Genomic DNA, 10,943 nt, shown 5'->3' with positions numbered 1-10,943 from the left:
AAAATATGTCTTGTTACTGATATAGCCCCAGATTCTACAACTTAGTAATTGCTCAGTAAGAATCTATTAAATAAATAAGCAACTACTATATGCCACATTTTATGTAACCTGATTAAGATGGTCTTTTACACTTAATGTTTATAATATGAAGTGGCCAGAGAAAAACTTATAATAGGACAATGGGGTAAGTGTCATGTTATGAAGAAAGTGCTCTGAGGACATAAAGTATAGATTTGTTAACCCAGTTGTAGATTAGAATCACCTGGGGATCTTTTGAAGCAATGTCAGTGTCACAGATCAAATAAACCAGAGGATGGGGCTTGGACAGCAGTATTTTTTAAACTCCCTCTAGGTGATTTTAATGTGCAACTAGGGTTAAGAATCATGGCAAGAGAAGTTAAAAAGAGTAATTATAACAGGAGGTAAAGAAGTTAGGAAAGACATTTTTCCTAGGGGAGGTGGTATTTATACTAAGCCTGTTTAGCCCTGTGGTCCATCGAGCCCAGAAAAATGCTAAGATTTCTTCCCTTTCTCAACTTCCAACAGCTTATATCTTCTCCAGGGACAGTGAGGACCAGTTCCTCCCACACAATGTTCTTCCAGACTCTTTGAAGTTCTAAGTCCCGAGGATTTAAAGAGTCCTCAGAGAATCTTAGGAGTCCTAAATCATACATCATTGGCGAGTAAGATTCGGTACCTCAATGTGAAGCAAGCCTGGAAGAAAGGCAAGAATTAGGACCTTGTGATTCTCAAGTAGATAAATTGCCTTATATTGGCTAATTTTTTTCACTTTGTGAGTTTTTCACCTGTAGTCATACTCAAGGGTATGTGGTTTCATGAGTGAATGAAGACTGGCATGATCCAAGAAGACATTATCTTTCATACATTTCATTGATAATCACCGTTATATTAACTTATACTCTTTTTTATAATAAGTAAACAACTTGGTGCACCATATTAGGAAAGAAAATTATGGAGTTCTTTATCTTATCATCCTGACCTTCCCGTCCCAGCTAAGTTGGAGGAACAATTTTCACTTTTCTTTTCTTTTTTTTTTTTTTTTAAGATTTCATTTATTTTTAGAGAGAGGGAAAGGGAAAGGAGGGATAAAGAGAGGGAGAAAAACATCAATGTGTGGATGCCTCTCGCACGCCCCCAACTGGAGACCTGGCCCACAACCCAGGCATGTACCCTGACCAGGAATCGAATCAGAGACCCTTTGGTTCACAGGCTGGCATTCAATCCACTGAGCCACACCAGCCAGGGCCTATTCTTATAATTAATGCCAAAAACTGTGATGCGAAAAAGTATTTGTTGTGCCTTGACAGGTGTGCCTCAGTCAGTTGGGCATTGTCCCACAAAGTGAAAGGTTACCAGTTTGATTCCCAGTCTAGGCATATGTTTAGGTTGCAGGTTCAGTTCCCAGTGTCACATTGCTAAGTAAAGAATTCATGAAATCTTATGTCCTGACTAGTGTGGCTCAGTTGGTTGGTCGGTCCACAAAGCAAAAGGTCACACATTCAATTCCAAGTCAGGGCACACGCCTGGGTTGTGAGTTCAGTTTCCCACTAAGGGCACCTACAATAGGCAACCAATCAATGTTTCTCTCCTCATTTTCTCCCTCCCTCCCCCTCTAAATAAATAAATAAATAAATAAAAATTTTAAAGAGTATTCATTGTAATAGATCTCCTTTTAAAAATATTGTACTTCAGTCTATGGGATCAGAACTTTTCAAGGACTCTTCTTAAAACTACTGAAAGCTTTGTAGAAGAAAATATGTGACACTGATATCTAGAATAAAAACCAAAGCCCTAAGCTCTTTTGTAGAGGAAAGAGTACTCTGGAGATAAAGTTCTAATTACAGTTCTTCCAGGAGCTACATGCATAAGGTTGAACAAGCCATTCTCTAAGCACCTGTAAAATGAAGTAGTCAGGTTAATGATGTTAAAAGAGCTTTTTCCATGCTAACATTCTGTTCTATTATAAATTCAACTTATTGACAACAATTTCCAAATGCATTCAAGGGAGGCAAGAGAATACCCAGAGTTAAGAATAAGCCAAGCCTCCACCTAATGCTTTCAACCTTTGTTTACAGATTCCAATATTGAAAACCATTTGAAGTTTGATCTCACCACCTCCACCTTTGGACAGGGCCTTTAATGTGTCACTCTAAGTCTCTCAGCACCAAGGTAGTTCTATACTGACCAAGTTCTAAAGAATCCTGGAAGATTTTTTACATATATAACAGATACTTATTTGTAATATATACACATACTACTTTTTATGAGCATGGGAATCCCATATGGACTTTATTGGTCCCTAGCAACTTTTGCCTGCACAGCTATTGCTCATTTAAATAAAAAGTCCATAGCTCATATGCTCTACTTGTCTGCATAAATAAGGCTGTGCATGGGTAAAATGAAGAGGCTGCTAGGTAGAAGCAATGTATATGGTTATCATTACTGTTTTAGGTCTCATCATAATTACTCAGGGACTATAAATCAATGAATAAAAAGTACACATGAATAGAATGACAGGACAGGTCAGTACTAAAGACAGTTATACCTTCAGGCCCACCGTCAATGGATCCAACAAGTGTATTTAATTCAACTGTGCACTTGCAGACCTAGCAGAGCCTGAAAAAAATTCATGACCACTACTGCCTTTGTAAACTAAAAAAAGGTGCTTCTAGGGTAATATAAACTCCTCTCTCTATCCCTATATATTTCATGGTCCCTTCTCTCATATTAACAAGATTGTGGTTATTACTGACAGGATACCTAAGCCCTTTACTATATGCCCTTTGTGGCCAGGGGCTTAAGGACCCAAAAATTTGTCCAAGAACCAGTTGGATAGAAACAGAATTTAACATGCATTTGATCAGCACCACAAATTATATTATTAAACCAACTGAGGGTATGAATGATGGCAGGTCCAAAGGAGAATTAAAATCACCCAAATCTTCCTCATAGCTGAGAAGGGCCACAGAGGACCTAACTGATTGTAAGATTAGAAATTACACTTTAAATTTCCCATCTGGACGCATGTTTGTTTCTTGCTGTGTAGGTTTGCTCCAGAGTTCTTCAATGGTCTGTTTTGAAAGGATGAGACTGACTGAAACAAATGCCTCTATCTTAGGACTTAAAAAAAAAAAATCACTGAAAACAATGTAGGATATAAATGTCTGTGCCCACAGCCAAGATAAAAAATGCAAAGTCTGGGCCACCTTGCCTTTAATTTTGTAACTGCTGTTTTGTAAGGCTGTGTCATGCTTCTCAGTTCAAACACGCTTTGGCTCTTTATTATTCATGGACCTTTTTCTCAGTCAGTGGTGTTGAATAATAAAACAGCCCAGGATCAAATGGGCCAATTCTCCACGCCTGACACCAACTGCTACTGTTCGCTGGGCTCTGCCAAGCGTTGCCTCTGATAATGAGTGGGATTTGGTTAAACAGTAAATTAATGAATAATGAAATATCCAGGTTGATCAGTTAGAGAGCACGCTTGCTTTGCCCTGGGCTAAACGCTTGGGGCAGAAATTACTCTCAAACGGCACTTGCCTGGCTGCTGGTCTGGATAACTATTTTACAGCCTATTGCTTGACAGAATGCTGGGGAGGGGGGAATCAGTAGGGGAGAGAAAAAGAAGGACAGAGTTATTAACACGAAAAAAAGAGAGAGAAAGAATAACCTAGTTATCACCTTGTAGGTTTCTAAACTGCATATGTAAGAGCAAAGTCACAAATACGACCCAGAGAAGTCAGAATTCCATAATTTCCAACACATGTTTAACATCAAAGAGAAATGATGAATGAAAACAGTCTTCTGTCTGGGCCTATTCACATATGTGGTTAAATGTAGGACAATTCAACTGCAAACTCACGTTTCTATATAGACGTTAGAGTGATGACATGCAGGGAAGCCATCAGTGTCCAGTTGACAGGCAAACTCTACTCTCAATTTAAAGTTTGGTTCTCTGATTCTTAGACACACACCCTTCTCCTAATCTGAGAACACTAAAAATAGGACAGGTTTTCCAAATCATCACTGCAACTGAGATTCCAAAAGACAGATATATAGATATAGACATAGACATACATACAGTTTCATTTTTCAACTTTAACATCACCCAAGAGCTTTAAGTTGTTATGTACTTTCACGCACACATAGTTTGGCTCATTTAAGAGCAGATGCACATCCTCTACAAGAAGCAGCTTTGGATCATTAAAAATCCACAGCAAAGTACCATAAAGACAACATATAGTAAGAAAGCATATTATTTCACTCTTGACATTTCTTTTGAAGACACATTTCTCTAAATGATTATCTCTGGACTATCTACTTCTTTCAGAACTTCAAATGGCATCAAGGTTGGTGCGTTTCACAGTTTTATACACTAGAACCTGAAACATTTTTCAATAAATTGATTAACGTGTGCTGACTATGTTTTGGCCAATTGTTTGGGTCTGGTTTGATTTTAGTTTGTTCTTAGATGGAAGAGAGAGAAGAGTCTTCAAAAGTTAGGGGAGAGTGAGAATGTATTCAGGCACTGAATTTAACAGTCCTCACAACTGGAAGGAAACACAACAAGGCTGGAGTGAGGTAGACATTATCTTCTTTTCCTGGTATAGGGGTGGCAAATGATAGAATTGTAAAAAAAAAAAAAAAAAAAAAAAAAAAAATGGCCCACAGTCTAATAAGGAAAGGAGCAATATGAAGTACCTGTAGCTTCAGTGACCATGATTCCCAACCCAATATTCCCCAGGGCCTTCAAAGCAGCAAGGCCCAGTGGCTGTTGTTACCTCAGTTTTATCGTGCAAAACAGTACCATAGACAAAGTTTTTACCTCTCCACACTGGCACCCAAATCCCTCTTCCCCAAGAAAAAATAGAAAACTCTAATTGTCTTTCTTACTTTCAGACATTGCCACCAAACACAGATGTTCACTATTGAGAATTAAAGGAAGGGGGAAAAGGTCATGGGGACCCAGATCAACTTCATCCTTCTTTGGATTATTTGGCCCCATTGTCTTGAATGGCTCTTATCTTTGAAGAAGAAAAAAAAATTAGATTGAACATAGAAGTGAATAACTATGAGTCCATTTTTTTGGTAGGGCTTCTGCCTGTGAAACCATCCATAAAAAAAGTAAACTGCACTCTGACTCAAATCTTGGACATTTCCTATCTTTAAGAATCTCTGACCGTGGCTGCTGTGGGTCAGTGGATTGAGCACCAGCCTGTTAACTGAAGGATCACTGGTTCGATTCCCAGTCAGGGCATATACCTGGGTTGCAGGCCAGGTCCCCAGTTGGGGGTGCGTGAGAGGCAACCGCACATTGATGTTTCTCTCCCTCCCTTTCTCCTTCCATTCCCCTCTCTAAAAATAAATAAAAATAAAATCTTAAAAAAAGAAACTCTAGCCAAAAGAATTCTACCTTGAAAGCAAGAGTGCTAATACCCAAGAAATAAAAAATATATATTTTCTTCCTTTCTTAACAAATAGGACTCTCATTACAAAGAAAATTCATGAGTAAACACTGTTTCGTTGTGGTGGTAGTTCTTTGTTTAGTGCAGGTATTGGAGAGTTCCCATATTGTGATAGTGTGTGTGTGAGTGTTTGTGTGTGTGTGTGTGTGTTTGTAAACATCCTTAACTACAACCCCAACCAAAAAAGATCTCTCAACTAGTTTCCTGGTAGAATCATTTGTCTAGGAGGATACCACACACATAAAATTCATCCTGGTCCAAGACTGATACTTTGATCTCAAAGCTAGTGCTGGCACTTTTGGGGAGAGGGTACAGGATGAGGAGTGGCTGGCTAATGGGGCACTGAGCTTTGGTTTGATTTTATGCTTGCTTTCTTTGTACTGACTGGGATTTTCCCAACCATTGAGTACAACCCTCCCTGCCCCTTTGGAACCCTAGAATGGTGGACAACTTAGCAGTAAAATCCACCTCTGTGTATAAACTATCTAAAATCCTATTTCCTTGGAAACTCGAATTACAGTCGCACTCACTTTGCCCACATGAACAGCCACAGGCCTTTGCCTGTAATTGGATGTTTCCCAGGCTGCCCACCTCTAACTAACTACACAACCTGACACAAAGTTCTCCAGCTTAAAACTCACTGGATTGACTTGATCCTCCACCTCAGTCTTGGTAGGGTACCGGTCTGATTTGGGTCCTAGTTTCCACCCCGGAAAGACTTGCATGCCCAGTCCCAGTCAAGTTCGCCTTCCTGCATCTCTATATCCCACTGCTCATGTGCCTCCTTTTCTGCAGCCATTTGATAAACCTGCAAGTCAGAACATTTGGCTGTTTCAAAGGGCAGACTCTGACCTCCCCAAAATATCCTACACACATATGTCCCGACCGTGCCCTCCGCCCAGTTAAGTGCGTTGGCTAATGACATCTGACAGCCACATCCTTGAAATGTTTGCTAATATCTCCGTGAGCAGGCACGTCCAGGACGTTAACTGGTGGTCGAGTCACAGATGACTGCCAGAGCTGCCCTCCGTGCGGCCTGGGTACGTCACGCTTTGCTAAGTCCATTGACTATTATGCTGCTTTAAATTTTTTTAAGAACATTTTTATGCAGAGGCCTCTCCCGGCAGCAGGTGTGACCCCTTTTTGGGTTTGGACCCCTCTCGCCTGAGTTACTGCTCCAGAAGGCTGTAGCCCTTGGAAGAGAAGAAAAGACGGGGGCGGGGGGAGGAGGGTGGGCAGGAACCAATAGGTTTCGAACAAGTGGGCAAAAAGCCGCAGCCTGACCTTGCTAGCTTCTGACCAGCGTGGAACGTGCTGAACTTGTGTGACAAAACTGCTGCCTCAGTCTGAGCATAAACAGCCTGCCCATGAGGCAGTTGTTTACAAACTCTGTGCCTTGACCCCAGAGCTCGCAGCAGAAACCCTGTGGGGAGAGCGGGAGGAGGCCTGGGCCACCGCGGGGGGCCACAGTTAGCCCCCGGGAGCCGCGGCGTGGCGGAGGTGCGCGCTTGTTGAACCCTGTCCTGCAGCCCCGAGAGCGCGCCCTACCGCGGGCAGCGGCTCCGTGCGCGTGCTACGGGCGCTCCCGGACGCTGTGCCGGGCGGGGTGTGAGTGTCACCGTGCTCAGCCCGGTCTCCGCTTTGCCGTCTGTAGCTGCGCTCTGAAAACGTGGGGCAAAGGCGGTGGGAGTGCTGCAACCTGTGACGGGGGGGGCGGGGGGGGGACAAGGAGGGTCTCAAGCGTAGGAGGTGGACCGGGGGAGACGTTTAACTGACCTCATCCTAAGAAAGCCTTAAGGTTATGAGGCCTGATTTTAAAACAGTGGCTGCCAGGGAAGTGAAAAAGGAGCTCACGCTAAGCTATGGGGGAAGCATAGTTGCAAGAATGCTGTGTCTGACGATAGGAATCAACGTGGAGATCGTGATAGGAAATACGGAGAACGTGAGTTTGAGGTAGAAACAAGAAAACAAAGTCAAGAAGGAAAAATGAGTTTTTCTTTTCTGATTTCACCTCGTCCCCTCGCCTCGCAATTCCTCCCTTTCCCAAGAGCTCAGGATTCCAGCCGGGAAGGTGGGGAGGGGTGAGCACGCCCGTCACTGGTCTGGTCCTCCAGGGTCTTCCCTAAATTAAGTGAGACTCCATAGAGTGCGAGGGAAAACATGTAAATAAACAACTTGGAAAATTTATGGGAAGGAATTCAACTTTATAGGACTGTATTTATAGAGCCAGGGCTGGCTCACTTATAAATAGATTAATGAGAGGCTAAAATTAATGGACTTGTGAGCTGCACGTTTAATTTCTGAGGTTTCAGCATGACAGACAACCGGCCTCAAAGTCCAAGCTTGGAAAGCAGATTGCGTCCGGGAGTTGAGAGGGCCCTCAAGAAGGGCCAGCATTTCTCCGGTGGCTCTAAACTCAGGTTGCCTGGGGTCCCTAGAAGGAGACGCAGAGGGCCGTTATTTGCAAATGAAGGAAAAGAATGTGGCCTCATAAGGAATAATCTGGGCTTCCTCCGAGTATTGTTTTTAATCAGGGGCCTTAAGCCGCTAATACCGGAGGGCGGGCTCCTGGAGCACGGTAAACCGCTCACCAGAGCCCAGCAGGCAGGGGCGGTGGCGACACCTCCTCTAAGGTCACCTAGTGTCTCCGTGCTGGGCCTGTGGTTAGAGTGCGTGTCCTAGCTATTTCAGCTACAGCTCTTTCTTCACCCCCTCTGCAGCCTGGTAAGACAGTAACAAAGGGGCTGAGGAGCTGCGACAGGCAGCCCAGGGCCATTTTGTTAGCCGAGGCTGTCTCAGACTTTCCTATCCCTTTCGCATTTTTTTCCTATCAGATCTTTTCTCCAGCCTTTTTTCTTCCCCACATTCAGGCCCTTCAGGACCTTGGGTTTTACCCCATAATGGTGATTGTCTCAGATCCTTTTCTTGTCCAGTGGTGGTGGGAAGAGGGCAGTCTATAATGTACCTGTGGGATAATAGATGGCAGGTCTGCTTCTCTAGAGCTAGAGCTAACCCTTCTGTAGAAAAATGTGCCATAGAATATGGAAATTACTCACCATGTCTCTGTGTAATCCCAGTGGTAACCAAACCCTCACTCTCCAAAAAGCAAATGAAAAGGACACTCAAAGTAATACAGTTGAGCCAGAGACACTCCTATTTTCTTTCTAGATAAGCAGATTGCATGCCCTCTTAATTACACTTCCCTTGGTTTTCTTTCATTCCTTCTACTTGCTTTCCTTTGGGCAGGGGGTTCTTTTTTGACTCAATCATTTATAGTTCTAGTCAGGATATGCCCGCCCCTCCCCCTTAAATTAATAAGAAAGCCATGAAATGGGAAATCTCACATAAAGAAAATTACATGGTCCCTTCTGTCTTTCCCTACAGAAAAGTCCACTTGGGAATGATTACCTGAAAAACAGAAAATTGGTATAGGGGCATATTACTAAGTAACTGCAACAACCGTATGTTAAATACTCTCATAATTTGGGGTTATAAAGATTTAACTTTGCCAATTATCTTCAAATGGATATACATATTGCTATTTCTGCTTTTTATAATTAAACTAGCTAGTCTTGATGTTGGAAAGGACCTTAGGAGGCCCACGTTTTATAGATAATGACCTTAAGTTACAAAAAGAAAGAATGACTCATCCAAACTGTGTAACATCTTGGACAACTTTATTTTCCTAGCCTCAGGGAAGACACCCAAGCCTGGGGATGCAATACAGATTGAGATGTTTGATCACCTCAGCCCATTAGGAATGGGCTGCAGCCCATTAACCCAAATGAACAAAGCTCTGGCTTCTCTAAGCCCCCTCTAAGCCTAAACTGAGAGCCAACCTCCTAAGAGGTTCTTCTTCAGGGTCAAGGGAGCTTTTCCTCATTTGTTTATGGAGGGCCTTGCACTACTGGTGAGGTCAGGGTTGGGTTCAGTCCTGAAGTGAGCCAGTTAGTGCCTCCAGACTCCAAGGTTTGGGGTGCAGCATCTCACATGAACTATCTTCTTTAAGTAACACTGTGCCAGAACACTTTACTACTAGCAGTGGGGAGGGGAGCATCATCTTTGGCTTGCATCCAGAGCCCTTTAGTTACTGGGATGTGTAACTAAATTTACTTACTAGGAAGTAAATTTGATACCTCATTTCTTAAAAGGGCAAAATAAAGCAAGAAATAAACGAGCTTTTATTGTAAATCTAGTTAGAAATGGGCGAGTCTGGATTTTTATTTTTAATTTAAAAACACCTCCTAGTGAAAACAAAAGTGTCCGTTTTCTGAGAAGGAGAATTTATTGTATTTATGATGTAACAAAAGCATTGCCTATGTTTCAATGAGAGGGAACATAAAGAAAAAAGACCTCTTGGCTATGTTGTTGTCTTTTTCTGTTTTTAGAGTTAAACAATATTCATACATCCATATTCAAGAAACTGAAGATAAAAACGCAACAAAAACACAACGATCTTTTATTTATGTAAATCAGATCAACACTGGACAATAAACCAATTTCTACCCATTACCATAACATCTTGTCTATAAAGAACAGAAAAATTCAGATAGCATTCTATCTAGGGTCAAGCGGGGTTTGTTTGTTTGTTTTACCACCCATTCACAGAGGTATAGATTCACAGATAAATAATCCCAAACTACTTGCTCGCCATATTTACACATTCCCATTAAATTAAGCATAAATAAATATATACAAACTTAACATGGATACCTTCCAGAGCTCTTCTCCTGAAGAATCAATAGATTGACATTTCTTGATTGTGTGTCAAAAACAATGTTAGTGGACTAGAGACCAACTCAACAGAGGAGTCAATTTTGACATTTAAAGAATTGTTTTCATTCCACTTTTAAAAGAAAACAAAAACAAATTTTGATATTTTTCTTCTTTCCTTCCCCCCCCCCCCGATAATTTAACAGACATCAGCACAGGAGGGAAAACACTGGGTTCTTGAGGCAACAGCGGATGGTTTAGGTTATTTCCCTTCCATATAATGTATTGTGCATACAGTATATCAGATGTGATGATAAGTTCTCTATAAACACTCTTAGTAGAAATGAGTTGCCCTTTTAAGTAAGGCTTTGTACCAGAAGAACAGTGTGTAGGTAAGTTCATGGTTTCAGGTTTTCCATTTGACCAAAGTTTTCTTAGGATATGAAATAATTACTTGAGAGAAGAGTGGTTTCCTCAGCCAAAGAAAATAAAAGAGCCCAATATTTGAAAAGTCTCCTCGGTTCTTTATGTGGGGGTGGAGTAAGCTAAGGATGTGGAGCCCGACAGGAGAAAAGAAAACGCAAGATAATTGGGGCGAGGCAGGGGTGGGGTACCTTCGCAGTTTGGGGGAGAAGTTCGAGATCACTTTGATAAAGAATCTTCTCCCAGCAGCGCCTTTTGGGGGGAGGGGGATACTTTCCCTGAGACCCACAGTTCCTGTAGGAAGAGGCAGTGGTGGACAGA

Source organism: Furipterus horrens, unplaced genomic scaffold (assembly GCF_987537825.1).
Source record: "Furipterus horrens unplaced genomic scaffold, mFurHor1.1.pri manual_scaffold_6, whole genome shotgun sequence".
NCBI classification, from domain to species: Eukaryota; Metazoa; Chordata; class Mammalia; order Chiroptera; family Furipteridae; genus Furipterus; species Furipterus horrens.
This window is presented reverse-complemented; position numbering follows the sequence as displayed.